The sequence below is a fragment of the Pogona vitticeps genome, chromosome 1 (assembly GCF_051106095.1).
Source record: "Pogona vitticeps strain Pit_001003342236 chromosome 1, PviZW2.1, whole genome shotgun sequence".
Lineage (NCBI taxonomy): Eukaryota > Metazoa > Chordata > Lepidosauria > Squamata > Agamidae > Pogona > Pogona vitticeps.
The window spans coordinates 88023416-88039261 of NC_135783.1; the positions used below are offsets into that span (position 1 = coordinate 88023416).

The following is a 15846-nucleotide window of genomic DNA, read 5'->3' on the forward strand; positions in this document are numbered from 1 at the left end:
TAAGCTTACAAACACTACAAACAATAGACAAAGGACTTTTCTGTTATTTCTTCACCCTCTCCAGTCTCTGTAATGTCCAGCCTGAAGATAATGATGAGTACTGCAAGACTCAAATGTGTCTGTTTGTGAGATTTTGCTGGTCTGATAAAAGTATCAACCAACCTTTTTTTCGGATTGAATATATGGACCACACAGCTTTTTTTTCTTTTTTGTTAGACAATGCACAGGATAGTTCCAGTTTTTTAAAACTCCAGACAACAAAGCAACAGCTTTTGAAATTTTGCACAAACACACAAGTACTAATTGGAGCCAAAAGAAAAAGTCTTGCTCTCTTTCTGGTGGCAGAAAAAGGTTGTGGTTCCTTTTTAGCAGGTACAACAAATCAGGATTTACATCCATAGTCTACAGCCTAGGTTCCCAACCTTTGTTACTCAGATGTTTTTGAACTGCAACTCCCAGAAACCCCAGCCAGCACAGTTGGTGGTGAAGGCTTCTGGGAGTTGTAGTCCACAACTCCTGAGTAAACCAAGGTTGAGAACCAGTGGTCTACAGTAGACCCTCGATTTACAGATATTTTAACTTACAGACTTTTCGAGTTACAGACTTCTCTGGCTGCAAAATTTAGGTTTGACTTGCAGTCAGAGAATCGACCTACAGACCAGGAAAAAAAAATGGAACAAAAACGGAACAAAAATGGCTGATTATGGATTAAATGGTTTTCAATGCATTGTAGGTCAATGGAGATTCGACCTACAAACTTTTCGCCCTGCAGCCACCGTTCCAATACGGATTAATTCCGTAAGTAGAGGGTCCACTGTATCTGGTCCATTTAAGAGTGGTAATTAATAGGGATGTGCATGGGAAAAACTTTTGGGTTGGATTCATTTTGGTTTATTTTGTGGGGTGGAGTGTCTCATTCATTTTCAAGTCTTTGGGGTACTGGTCCTTTCGTTAAACACAAAAAGGACTGGCTTGTTTGGGTTTTTCCATTTGTATCTCCCCATTTATGTTCTGTTTGGCGCTCATCTTTTGGAAATTAATGAAAGTATCTGAAAGCAAAAGTAAGAACTCTTTTATATTTATACAGAAAGAAGTCTTGACCCTGTTAGTTAATATGTGCACACTACGTTAGGATAAAATGGAGGTACTACATTGTCATAATGGATGCCCTATATCTAATGAAGTGAACTACAAGCTTATGTCAAACAAAAATGTTAACCTTTAAGGTGCCTCTGAACCTGTTATTATTTTTTTCTGTTAAGAACACCAGCAGTCTTGATGGGTTGGTTCAACCTCTCCTAGATGAGATGGCACCACCCTTCAAGTGACAGGCAAAGTTCCCCTGAATGATGAGATGTTTGCTAGGAGTGTCCTTTATCAGCATCAAGCAGATAAAGTCTTATTTGCACAGAGTAAAGTTGGTTTCATTCACCAGTGTTTCTATTATCTCCTGATGGAAAAATTGTAAAATACTTTAAAAGGGGCTGTTTTTAAAGAAAATATTATTTGGAAGTTTTAATTAGTCCAAACTGTGGCTGCCACACTCACAGGTAACTCTCAAACTTTTGTCAGTGGCTTCCTATTTCCTTCTGATTTTAGCTCTGGCCTTTAAAGATCTAAAAGGCCTTTAAAGGTCTAAATCAAGATCTACCAGGAATTAAGATTTGTTGAACTTTTGTGACTGTGCATAAAGCAAATTAAGCATGAAAAAAACCAACAACATACAGATTATAAATAATATTCTCCTTCGATATACACTATATATCAGTCAGTTATGACTGAGATGGTAGATCTTGTTCTGTTATACTGTTTATTTTATAAAGTTACCCAGAATACATATATTCCTTCTATAATAAAAAAAAATTCCTAGGCAAGTCTGATAAGTATCATGTCTGCCTCCTTTTTACTGACTTGTCATGTGAAGTTACATCTAAGGTTGAAAAATTGCATGTCCGACTGGAAAGCAACTGGTAATTCATTCTACCGGTCCTATCAGGAGCATGCTATCGTTGCGTTGCATTGTAGCAGTGAGGTTTTAAATCTATCCCTGTGTTCAATATTCTTTTATTTGACAGTATTGTTGTTTTGTTTCCAACATATTGCTTTTAAATGGCTGACCTATGGTTGTAATAAATGCATCTGAATCTGCATCAAGGCCAACCTGACCACATATTCTACTTTACAGAGTCCATTCTTCTAACTGAAAAGCAGTCAATCCTGTGTTGAAATCCTCTGGCACCTAAGGCTGCTCAAATGAAGTCCAGTTTAAAGAGAAATCATAATTATTAATCATCAAAAGGGAGAGCAGGTACTGAAGTTGCTCATCAAGAGCTAGCATCTCTTCAGCAGGCTATGTAGGCACACCAAGTAAGTCATATTTGCTCATGGCAGATTATCACATCTGGCAACTATCTTTCCCTACTATGGAGATATGGGCAGGTTTTTCTATTTAAACCACAGTAACTGTCTCCAAGTTTGAATGTGTTATGTACAAATTACATGTAGGTAGATGTCATGTGAACTCCCGTCGCTTGTCCCAGCTCCTGCCAACCTAGCAGTTCGAAAGCATGTAGAAATGCGAGCAGATAAATAGGTACCACTTCAATGGGAAGGTAACAGCATTCCATGTCTAGTCGTGCTGGTCACATGACCACGGAAACTGTCTTCAGACAAATGCTGGCTCTATGGCTTGGAAATGGGAATGAGCACCATGCTCTAGAGTCGGACATGACTGGACTAAATGTCAAGGGGAATCTTTACCTTTACCTAGATGTCATTTTTTTAGGTATGTGTCCTCCAAACTGGAGTTCATAAGCAACTTACAATATGGTCCTTATCTTGTTAGCTGTAACAAATCAAATGAAAGGGGAGGAAATCACAATTCCAGTTCCCACTACTGCTCTGTGTCAGCTCTTTTCCTAAGGAAGACAGAGAGCCCTCGCACAGTCACATATTCAAGATACATGTAATCAGCTAAAAATGGAATGAAATGCTGTATATTTTAACAGATTAACACTGTCAGCTTTGACAGTGTTAAGAAAGCATCTATCTAACCTACAGCAGGAAACAGTCCTCAATACTTAGACAGTGTACCTGTTTTCACATCTTCCATCAGTAAGTCTTCTAAGCAGCTTGTTTCCTAATATTTGGCAGTATCACAATATTTTCCTTCCACAATGGCACATTTCCATCAACAGTATGTGCTGAAATGTTTTGTGAAATAGTTTTATTTTCAGAAACATAAACAACAATGAGGTTCCGGTTATGTTTCCATTGCACAGCTGCAGTTTTCCACAAACAGATGTCAACACAATGAAAATTTAGAATCTTTCTTTTCAATAATGTTTCTTTCATGCAATGGTAGGCAAAATATTGCCAAGATAGGAATATCTATGCAAACCCAGTACTCAGATATTTAAACAGTGTTTAAATTAGAATACATTTATTCAGTGAGGACAAAATCTTTGCTGGAAAATAAGAGAATTTTAATAATGTATACTTTGGAATAGGGAACACACCTCATGTTTGCATATAACTAACCTATAGTCCAGCAATGATTTTTAATATATATATATAGGTTAATATATAGTTTATATATAGTTTATATATATAAACTATTCTTCCTATGCTGTTAATGGGCTTGTATTCTATAGTGCCATGTTACTATTGTACAAGTAGTCTATAATACTGCAATATAATATTACCTTGTTGTGATACATACATTATGTAAGGAAAATATTGTATTCAAAATGTAGAAGAAAAAGAAGATTACCTTCTATGGACTCTCAGAACTAAATTTCTATGATTTCTATTGACCACCATTTTCAGAGTCATCTTTCATACTGACATGTGTCAAGACTTGATTTGGCCTGACATGAAATTTGCATTGTAATAAGAAAGTTCATTCATTTTGAGCACTTGAAGAGAAAAAGAATTGGAAGATCAGCCATCTCCTCAGTTCTGGGATCTCTCAACACTGTGCAACACTGAGATCAGCCATATCTTCAGTATTGTAGATGTGACAACCCCAGACCTACCGGGATATGCCACCCTTTAACTAAGCTGCCACCAACCATTCCCTGTAAGGAGTCACACAGACCAGGAATGGATTTTTAACAAACAAAGGAATAAGGTTTATTTAAATAACACACAGGGAAAAATAAAATGATCAAGTGAATAAGATACAGTAACGTGGCTTAGTCTCAATCATACATACACCAGTTTGGTTCACACAGAACACCTTTAAATAAAGCACAGACCCTGAACCTATCAGTTCTGGCTACCCATAAAGACACCTGAACCTATCAGGTTGGTACTGACTGACACACAGTAGTACCCTGTCTGACACACAGACTCCCACTCCAGCTTCTTCTTCCCAGCTTCTCTCAGCTTCTTCTAAACTTCTCCACACATATATACAGTACAGCCCCTCCTCCTGATGTCCCGCCTTCCACTCCCCATAGGATGGAACTTTCCCTCCAAACCCATGACAGACAGGTAACATCAGTGCTGTATGTAACAGTAGATACACTTCCTCTCCCCAAAATGAATGCCGTTGATAATACTGGCAACAAAGATAATTTGTATTCCTGGTTTTCTTAAATTTAACAGTGAATAAATGTACCAATTCGGAGTTCACCATACACAGACCAAATGCCTTTGTAAGGAAGGATAAAAGATATGCAGTTTTTGCGGGGGTCTTCAAAATACAATATGGTGACAAAATCTCATCTCATTGCTCCCTTACTCTGCCTTCCTTTTTGGAGTGTTGGGAGGAGATTAATTATATCTAACAGTAGGTACCAACAAGTTGCAGTTAGGAGTCCTGGATAAGGAGTAAGACGACAGTACAATGTCCTTCCTTATGATGCTCTCTCTTATTCACACGATTCACCTCTACCCTATTTCTCACGCTGGAAAAGAGGAGGGGGAGAAAGAGAATGAAGAACTATGTGAGGAGGATGGCAGTGATGCTAAAGCTCCATAGTGTTGCAATAAAGGCTTTTACCTTATATGAGAAATCATAGACTGAGAAATGCCTGATATTCAAACCGGATTCCAAAAAGGAAGAGGCACTTGAGATCATATTGCAAATATTTGCTGGAAACTGGAGCACACCAAAGACTTTCAGAAGAAAATCAGTCTATGCTTTATAGCCTACAAGTGTGCCTTGATACTTGATTGTCCTGACACATAACCTGTATTGTGGACAAGAAGCTACTGTTAGGGCAGAATATGGAGAGACAGAATGGTTTCTTATAGGCAAAGGTATCAGATAAGGGTGCATTTCATACCCTTATCTGTTCAATATATATGCAGAACATATGTAGATATGGCGATGGCACAGCCCCTACTCGTTTTAGAACAACGGTGAACAGATGTTTGAAGGCTGTTCACTGTTTTGGGACTGTGACCAACCACCAGTATTGAGGTAGTCAGATTAGCCGGCCCTCCACTCTGAAACTGGTGTTGTTGAATGCCAGGTCTGTGTCTAATAAATTCCAGATAATTCATGATCTTATTCTGGAGGAGGATGTAGACCTGGCATAAATAACCGAAACTTGGATGGGAGGGGAAGGGGGTGCCCCCCTGACCCTTGCCTGCCCTCCCAGTTATGCTGGCCAGCACCAGCGTAGACTGGAGAGGCAGGGGGAGTAGCCATTTGTACAGAAATACTCTGGAGGTTACTAGGTGCTTGTCATGAGTGCAGCCAAAGATCTGGAACCTGAAGGGTTAACTGTAGCTGAGGAGAATGCTGAGCAATTAGAAATACAAACACCTGAATCACCTCCAGATTCTCCTCCTCCAGCAGCCAGGCTTCAGGGAAGACTTATGACAAAAAAGTCAGAGGATTGCTTGAAGGCTGCCCAAAGAAACATCCAATCAACTAGCCCTGAGTTCTGACAGGATGAAAAGATTTCCAGCAGTTCAAGGGGCTGTTTTACAGCTCTCAGATGTTTTACTATACAGTGGGGTCTTGACTTAAGAACGGTTTGAGTTAAGAACATTTTGACTTAAGAACCACTCTCATAGGAAAATATTGACTTGACTTACATACTTAGATTTGAGTTAAGAACTGAAAAAAACCCACGTGGGAGGCAGGGAAAGTGCAAAATGTGAACTTTCAGTTAACTGTTGGCCAGTGAAAAGGGTGCCTGTCTGCTTCCTCACTCCTCCCAGCGTTTAGAGAGTGGATTGGGAGTCTTCAGACTGCCTGGTACTGCCTGGACTGTATTTTCCCTGCCTTTCCTGAACCTTTCTTGACCTAAGAAAAAAAAGAAACAAAATATCCCCCTCTAGTGGTCGAAGGCGGAATAGCAGCTTCCCATTAGTTTCTATGGATGGAAAAGAGCAGATACGGATCAAATGGTTTTCAAAGCATTCCTATGGGAAATGCAGATTTGACCTGAGAACTTTTTGACTTGAGAACCGCCTATAAATACGGATTAAGTTCTCAAGTCAAGACCCCACTGTATAAACAGCTCTCAGACGGCTGAAAATCTGTGGAAGCAACAAGTCAAACCTCTGGCTTATATCCACGCTCCTGACAACCTTGAACCTTGTTCTCTGGACCCGTGACTTTGGACTCTGACCCTGGACTATGTTGTGCATTTTGGTTTTGGACTCTGACCCTGAACTATGTTGTGTGTTTTGGTTTTGGACTCTGACCCTGGACTATGTTGTGTGAGTTGGCTTTGGTATTTGGATATTGGCTCTGCATTCCCTGAATTCCTGACATAGGACTGGCTTATCTGACTCTGCTGTTGTAACCCCAGGAACGTGACAGAGCTCCACAGTGGTGAAGGCAGGTTTGGAGGCTGTCCATGTGTCGATGGGGGCCAGGGATGGTACTGGGATATTACTGGGTTACTGCGCTCCCCGCAACCCAGCCATTTCCTTACCAGAGCTGGTGGGCTTTTGTCTCCACGGCACTGTTGGAATCCCCGAGGCTTTTGATCCCGGGTGATTTCAACATCTATGTGGAGGCAGAGATTTCTGGTCCAGCTCTTGAGTTCTTGAAAACCATGGCTTCCTTGAACATGTCCCAACATGTTAATGGCCCTACATACATGGGTGGTCATACGCTAGACCTGGTGTTTTCCACTAAATGGAACGAGTGTGGTCTGATGGTGACTGACCTTGTGTGAGTTCCCTTCTCATGGTCAGATCACCACCTAATAAAATGTAACCTCTCAGTGGCTCTCCCTCCCCGCAGAGAGCATGGATCTATTTTAATGGTCCACCCTCAAAGGCTACTGGATCCTTTAGGATTTCATGAGAGGGATTCTGGCTGATCTGACTGGTGCTCCTGTTGAGGCTCTAGTTGATGGCTGGTTTACTGCCACCACCAGTGCTGTAGACACGATTGCTCCTAAATGCCCTCTCTGACGTAGAGTTCGGCCTGCATCCTGGTTTAATCAGGAGCTATGAGCAATGGAGCAAAACAGGAGAAGGCTAGAGTGCAAGTGGAGATGGAGCCTGACGGTTTATAATTGGAAAGCTGTCAGGGTTGCAACTAACCTTTACCTTGCTAAGGTGAGGGCTGCTAGTCAAGCTCACATCACTAACCGGATAAGCGAAGCTTCAAATCAGCAGGCAGAACTTTTCCGTATAATTTACGACCTATCCGGAATTGGTCTAAGTGATGGGTCTCCTTCTACCATTTCAACCGACCAATTTGCAGCATTTTAAAAATCTAAAGTGGAGGCCATCCACCGGGATCTCTCTCCTTTTTTGAATACAATGGATCGAGCAGAGATATCCAGCGCTCCGCCTTGCCCAGTGAGTCTTGATCTCTTTCAGCTTGTGATGCTAGATATTATGGACAAAGCACTTGATCACTGTCAGGCCACCACTTCATCCCTTGACCCTTGCCCGGCCTGGCTAATCAAAGCAGCCAGGCCTATAACAATCAAATGGGCCACAGCAATAATTAATGGGTGTCTCCTGGAGGGCAAGGTACCTCTTGCCCTCAAGGAGACACTCATTAGGCCCATAAGGAAGAAACCAAATTTGGCGGGGGACGATACTGGCAATTATAGGCCCGTTGCCAATGTTTCCTTCCTTAGTAAAGTGGTGGAGAGGGTGGTGGCTGACCAGCTTCAGGTTCATTTGGATGAAACAAATGCCCTGGATCCATTTTAGTCAGGCTTCAGGCTGCACCATGGTACAGAAATGTCATTGGTTGCTCTGTTGGATGACCTGTTGAGGGAGGCTGACAGGAGTAAAACCTCCTCCCATCTAGATCTACTCATAACACTTGCACTAGCCAGGAGGGGCAGCTGAGGAGCCTAACACCGAGGGAGGCCCGGAAAGAAAAAAACAAGATACTGGGCCTTCTCGGCAGTGGCCTCTGCCTATGGAATAATCTCCCCTCTGAGATTCACTTGGCCCCTTCGCTGGGTATTTTCAAGAGCCAACTCAAGACCTGGCTATTCAGGCAGGCCTTCCCTCCAATCACCATTTGATTTATCCCTTTTTTCATCTTGAATGATTTTCTTACTGTTGTTAAATTGGTATTATTTGATTGTTTTTATTCAATTTTATTGTGAGCCGCCCAGAGTAGACACTGTCTAAACGGGCAGGATACAAATTTAATAAATAAATAAATAACAATAACTTCATACAAAAAGCCAGACAAGATTCAAATGAAGGAGGAGTGAAAATTCATGGGAAAAACATAAATAATTTCAGATATACAGATAACACCATCTCACTGGCAGAAAGCAGCAATGACTTGAAAGTACTTTTAGTGAAAATGAAAGTGTCAGAGCAGGACCGCAGAACATGAAGAAGACAAAAATCATGATTATGGAAGAACTACAGTAGTAACTCAGTTTGTGAATGCCTCAGTTTACATAATTTTTGGTTTACGAACTGAAATCTATAAGAAATAAAGCCCCGGTTTACGTTGTTTTCTCCCCCCCCCCCCGCACTACGAAAGGGTTTCCCCAGGGTGCTTTGTGCCTAGTGCCACCCCTTTTGTAGAGCAACTGGCGTTTCGGTTTGGAAACTGAATACCAAGGTCACTGGGAGAGGCAATGTGTAGACCTTAAAATTAAATTGTAAACCATCTAGAGAGTTCTCTAAGCAGTATAAGCAGCACACTTTGCATTGCTTTGAAGCCTACAAGATTCATGGTGTAAGATTCTTTCAAGTTTCTGAATTCATGTGAGGCTTTGGCTATGCTGTCAACCTGACTCATTTATGTACATTTACTGAAATTCCAGATCTTCAGCTTGGAGCGTTCCAATGTTCTCCTATTGCTTCTTCCACCTTTTTTTTCTTAATAATCAAAATCTTTTTTAAAAAATATAAAAGCAGCACAATGACTTTTAGTTGTGAGATTTTCCCCTGGAAGCACTCTAAGAAAACAAGCAGTATTGGATTGTGACCATAACTACATTACTGCCAAAAGAACTATTTGCCATATATAAAGAAAGATATATTTTTAAAGGGCAATATGGCTCTATGAGAGGGCTGGAGAGGCGGAGTCAGCAGCTACATGAGGCTTGGCTAGAAAAGGAGGAGTCAGATAGGGCTGGTTAGGAAGATAGGTAGAGAGGGTGGTAATGAGACTGTAAACTGAGAAAAACTATGTACTGAGGGAACTGATGACAAAATGCTTGTGTACACTTAATAGCTGAAAGACTTCTGTTATTATTCATTCTGCTTCCCTTCAATAGATAAGTTCTGTTTTGTACACACGACAAGTGTTCAGACATATGTCAATTATATTGTGGACTGAAGTAATCCACTGGTGGCAGCGAAGAGAGAAGGTGACGTGAGCCTTTGTTTGAGAACAGTAAACAGGGGGCACGTGGGAATCACAACATTTGCCCTTAATGTTCTTATATGGTTAATATTAGAGATGGGGTCATTCATATTCATATATATATAGCTGAGTAAGACAGCAACACTCTGGGAGTGATTGGAAGGATGAGTGAAGCTGTGCTGCCACCAGACACAAATGGACAATCTGGCCCCAGGGGCCAGACCCTCATTAAGTCCAGCTGTGCGGGGGTATTCATATTCGTATATGAATATCCCCATCTCTAATTAATATATTTCCAAGTACTATGTAAGTCAAAAGACTTTTAGAATTCACAGAAATGAAAAACCTGCACATTCCAAAACAAATGCACAAAACTACAATCCACTGGTATCTATGGGATTTACTAACCCAATGAAAGAATTTAAGCTACAAGTGTTATCAGAATCATAACACACATTTAATATATTAAACATATGAAAACACTATGTTTTAACTAAATGGGAATAATTTTGTGATAAAACATGGATGTGGTCATTCTAAATAATCGAGGTCAGGTAGTCCCAGAGCATAGTTCCCAAGCAGCCATGGGGTATGGGATTTGATTTCTTTTTCTCCCTTTGAAATGACTGAGGGAAAATACTCATATTAGCCTCCGACTGGCATGCATAAGAGGTGATCCTGGTTCTTAGGTGGAAATGTATGTGCTTTAGAGCCAGTGGGCATATACCTGTCTGTTTCGGGCACCTACCACCATCAGCAGATTCCACAGAATATCCATAGGCATAACTGGCCTCTGAGGATGCTGTGTCTTCTGCCCCAAGATAAATCATCTTCATATTAAGAATCTATCATCTAGCCTCTACAGTCAAGAGAAGTTAAGGGCTAGGGCACACTTTTATTTTGCTTCTATCTTTCCACTTGCTATTTTAACTTTTCTGCCTTAGAGCAAAGGACATATTATTTTCCATGTCTCTCAGATCTTACTGCTATCCTCACTCGCTTTTTAGCAAGATTTTTGCTCTATAGATTCAACTGTAAAAGCAGTCTGACTTCAATTTAAAATAATCGACATGAGGCTATAGCTCAAAACATTTTATTTCCTCAAACCTTACATTTTTGATGCCATCAATCATGTTCTTAAGGTTTTAGAAGTGATTTCAAACTCAGCTCACTTCCCAGTCTAGGTACCTAAATCTGAAACATGTAGACACTCTTTAAGACTGATCTAATTGGCATTTCTTTTTAGCTCCCCTCTTTTTTGTTGTTCTTTTTCTCTCGCTCTCTCTGTATTGTTACTGTCTTTTTTCAAAATACAGATAGATAATATTGGTGCTACTGCAGCTTCTGTCTTTACATTTTCCTAATATCTTAGATTACTAAATCTCATCTTTTTCATCTTTTTAATATTTTAAAATAATTTTTGTCCTGATTACAAATGTATCCTGTGTTACAATGTAAATGTACATACTTCACTTTCAAATCTTTTCTGAATCCTTCTATGCAAACCTAAAGAATATTGCTTGTATATTATTAAAATTATAATTATACACACTTTTCTTGCTGCTGTTATGTTCCATCAAATTGTTTCTGACTCTTGGTGAATTAATTATCTCCAAAAGGTCATACAATTAAAAGCCCTGCTCAGATCATACAAACAAAAGGAAGTATTTTATTAAGACAATCCACTTCATGCTAGATGTTCCTCATTTGAATCTTGTCTTCTCATGGTATGCACAAGAGAAAACTGTCACAGTTGGGTTGTTGTAGTTTCTAACAAACATTCAGGCTTGCTTTGATGTAGAATATGCTCATTTATCTATCTAGTTAGCCATGGTATCTGAAAACCTCTCATTCAACAACACATTTCAAATGAATTAATTTTTTTCTTGACAGTTTCCATTTTTCGAATTGTCAACATTAAATTCATGCATTTTTTCTGTAATCATGATTACTGTATTCTCAATCAAAGAATCAAAGAAAAGTAAAGTTGGAGGGGGCCTACAAGGCCATCAAGTCCAACCCCGTGCTCAATGCCCGAATACAATCAAAGCATAACTACCAGGTGATTATCTAAGTTTTTCTTGAATGCCTCCAGTGCTGGAGCACTCACCAACTCCTGAGGTAACTGATTCCACTGTGGTACTGCTCTAACAGTGAGGACATTTTTCCTGGTATTCAACCAAAATCTGGCTTCCTTTAATTTGAACCCATTGTTGCATGTCCTGCAATCTGGGATGATCGAGAACATATCTTGCCCTTCCGCTGTATGACAGGTTTTCAAATATTTGAAAAGTGTTATCATATCACCCCTCAGTCTTCTTTTCTCAAGGCTAAACATGCCCAGTTCTTTCAGCCTTTCCTCATAAGGTTTCGTTTCTAGCCCCCTAATCATCCTTCTCGCCCTTCTCTGAACTTGTTCCAGTTTATTAGCATCCTTCTTGAAGTGCGGTGTCCAGAACTGTTCAACTGTAACCCTAACCCTACGGTTGCACTTTCTTCCTTTATGTTCATTGATAGTTATTTCAAGTTATTGCTACTTCCCTTCAACAATATGGTGTCACCTGCATATCTTAGATCACAAATGTTTATTATGTCAACACTCCATCTTCATCTCTTAAAAGTCTTCATTTTCTTTCATCTGCTTTCTAACTTCTCTTTTAACTGTTATACACTTCCTCACTCTCACTATTCTCTGATAATGTCTTAACTTCAATGGCAACTGGTTACACAACCATTTAAAAGTATACTCTATGGCAGTTTCACATGAACTCCCCTGAGTTTTTGAAATGCACTTCCATGTTTTATAAACCGTTGAAAAGTACATTTCTTGAACAATCATGGAAACAATATTTGACAGTGCTAATGAAATCTATGATTGATGTAGAATATAAACTTCTGTGTATTGTAATGTTGACATTTATGGAGCATACGGCAGCACTGAGACATCTTCTTGAGCTTTGATTGAAATGCAAGCCAGACAAGATCTGTCTTCTCTTATGCTATGCTATTCTACCCCTACTAGACAGCAAGAGACTAATATAAAGGATCTCTCTAGAAACCTCTGCTTTTTCCATCCTTCCACAGCCAAATCAGTAAAATAAGTGCTAAGGAAATGGTTGGTGGGCATCAGATGCCCTGAAAATATTTTCCAGGGCACATGAATCCATTATACACAGTATAATGCTGTAGCTATCTCTCCTTGCTAGGACTTGTGCCTTGTATAACAGTGATATTGCAACATCATAGACACATAACCAACAAAAAAGAATGGCACTAAAGTCACAACATTCAGCGGGGAGAGCGTACAAAACTGGACTTGCCCATCTTGAACACTAGGAATGGATGTGTTGTCATACAAATAGGGTGAAAGACTGTTTTAGAGCCAGTCTCTGAGATGCTTAATAAGGAAAGGATTCTGCCAAAAACTTGGCTGCTGTCCATTGTGAGAAGGAGATGAGTTACAAGCACTGTAAAAGAACTAAAATTTTAGCAATACTAATAGTGCTTTACATCATGACCCTTCCTTCCTGCTGCTGTAATCCTCCTTTCCAGTAGAGGTAAGCAAAGCCTCTAGCCTTTCATAACAATCTATCCACCTCTGCTGCCTGATTCATGGGGGGGGGGGAGCATATAGGAAGATAATGAATGGCATCTATACAGGAGCAAAGTTTGCCAGCTCTGCTCACCCTGCCCAGGAAAAGAGCTTTGCTGATCCCCTCATAAGAAGAGAAGCTGATTGAAAATGATTAGAATGGAAGTAAAGACACGCACCTCTGCTCCAGAGGGAGCTTTATCCAGGAAGAGAGATCCCCCCCACAAGGGAGACATCAGCACTACTGCCAAAGGTGGGCCTGCCAAAGACACCACTGAACCAATTAGTGACATTACCTGGACTGTCCGCTGACACTACCTAGGCTATGCCAATAAAATCTGTCGTGTAAAGCATAAACGAGCAGAAATAATAACTCAGTATATTCTCAAAAATAGTCAACATTTCAGCAGAACATTAGAGAGCAGAAGCAATCAATGTAAGACAACCCTTTCCAGGGAGTGAAGTTTATGAAGATTCATTGCAAATGAACTATGTAAAAATGTGAGGCTAAGTCTAAACTGAATATGCTAACTACAAATGTGGGAGTTCTACATCTGAAAAGCCATGATTCTCCAACCCTGTTTAGAGGTTCACCAGATTTTAAAAAAATCAATCTCATCTGCAGTGCTACATGAAGGAGGAACAAGATGAGGGACATCTCTCAGCAAGATGGAGAGAACCAGACTCTGCAGTTCACCAAAGTTTCCTTCCCCTACAGTTGCTGTTGCAGACACATGAGAGGTAATCCACAATGCAATTATCAGTAAGAAGTTTCCTCATGTCTTGAGAAGCACTCCACAAAGGGTACACCAGGTACACCCCAGATTGGCTGTAGAAAATAATTTATTTCTGAAGCATGTTGCTCTTTGAGTGGAAAAAAAGTACTCCACCTTTTACTGTAGAAAACAACTCCATGAAAACTCAGTTCTGATCTTTTCTTTTTATTTGAAGAGCTGACACTAGAGAGGTTCCATGTCTTGCTGCTATAATCAGTCACTGACGATATGATGTTATCAAAACAGATTGAACAAAATAATTTAACTATATAATACTATGCAATGAACTAGTCCTACTCTTACATCTGAGGAAGTGGGCTTGTCCATGAAAGCTCATATTTAGACATGGAGATGAACATAAAAATGAATCAGGATATTCATTAAATATCACTAATTCATCAGATATTTGTTGCTTTGTATTCTTGGGGTCCAGAGACCCCAACAAATACAAAGCAACGAATATAACCCTTCTATTCGTTCCTTCATTCCCTATCTGCTTATGCCCCCGCGGATCAGCTGTTCCTCAGGGACGTAAGCAGAGAGGGATTTTCCCTTTGGGCGGCTTGCTAAAGCCTGCCCAAAGGGATTCCCACCCCGGGGCTGGGGGATGGCTTGGTTCCCCTTTCCTTTTCTTCCTATTCCTGTGCAGCATAAAAGAGGAGGGAAGGGATCAAGGTGATCCACCAGCCACTGCAGCCCACAGGGCTTAGCAAAAGGAGGGGGAAAGGGATCAAAGCGCTGCATTTTGCAACTTCGTGCCCATCTCTACTTATTTAGCACATACTAAAACACACACTGCAAGTCCCATCGAAACACAGAAACATAACCCCCTGCTCAGCCCAAATCCAAGCAGCCACAGAATTTAAAAAATGCTTAAATGACACATTGCAAGACCCATCAAAGCACAGAAACATAACCCCTCGCCCAGCCCAAACCCAATCAGCCACAGAATTTAAAAAAAACATTCCTGCGCTCCTATTAGGTTCTGAGCTGCTGCTGATCTAACAGGAGGTGGAGCTTCAATTTCAGCTCACCTCCTGCTCGCCACTCATCTGTCCTGGCACAAAACACGTAATGAGCTTGATTCAAAGCTATCCTCCAACAACCTACTGCATAACAAGTACCAACCCCCCTGGTCCTTGGGAAAATGGTCTTCAGCTGAACCAGCCCCTGGTGCCAAAAAAAGGTTGGGGACCACTGAATAGGGAAATGGGAAATTTCAGACATCTGAACAATAAACTCTGTGTGTGCATTTTATTGATGTATTGTTGGATAAATAACTTTTTTGTATTGTATACATGTAAGATGACTACTGAAATATCATAAATATCACTAGAACAATAATGCACAAGTTACTCTGCCGTATTGTCCTCACTTTTCTTCTATTTGCCTGGAATTATTATTCTAAACCTACAAGTATTGTTCATATGCGGCAAGAGTTACAACACGACAGAAAAATTGTACGTTTTCAAAATATAATCCCTTTCAAAGCTAAACTTTGGGATACTGGCTAAGAAGAGAGAAAACACTGTTATAATTTTATGTTTTTAATGTTTTTACTTATAAATCAATACCAGATTTCCAACCACTGGGATGGATTTCTGACCATTTAGACAGATGGCTGCAATTTTGCTATAAAAGCAAAACACCAAACCAAAACAAATACCCTTCAGTAATCCACAGGCTTATACCCCTTCTGGTAT

At 40.2% G+C, this 15846-nt stretch overlaps 1 protein-coding gene and 1 long non-coding RNA gene across 3 annotated transcripts in view; both read right to left on the minus strand.

Moving 5' to 3' along the window:
- The window catches only part of NKAIN2 (sodium/potassium transporting ATPase interacting 2), a 645401-nt gene that overhangs the window by 523694 nt on the left and 105861 nt on the right, over positions 1 to 15846 (minus strand). The window lies entirely within an intron of this gene.
- The window catches only part of LOC144585979 (uncharacterized), a 100632-nt gene continuing 92326 nt past the window's right edge, over positions 7541 to 15846 (minus strand). Inside the window, exon 2 of the long non-coding RNA XR_013540638.1 lies at positions 7541 to 11142. This is a non-coding gene — a long non-coding RNA (uncharacterized LOC144585979). The remainder of the gene's footprint in view (positions 11143 to 15846) is intronic.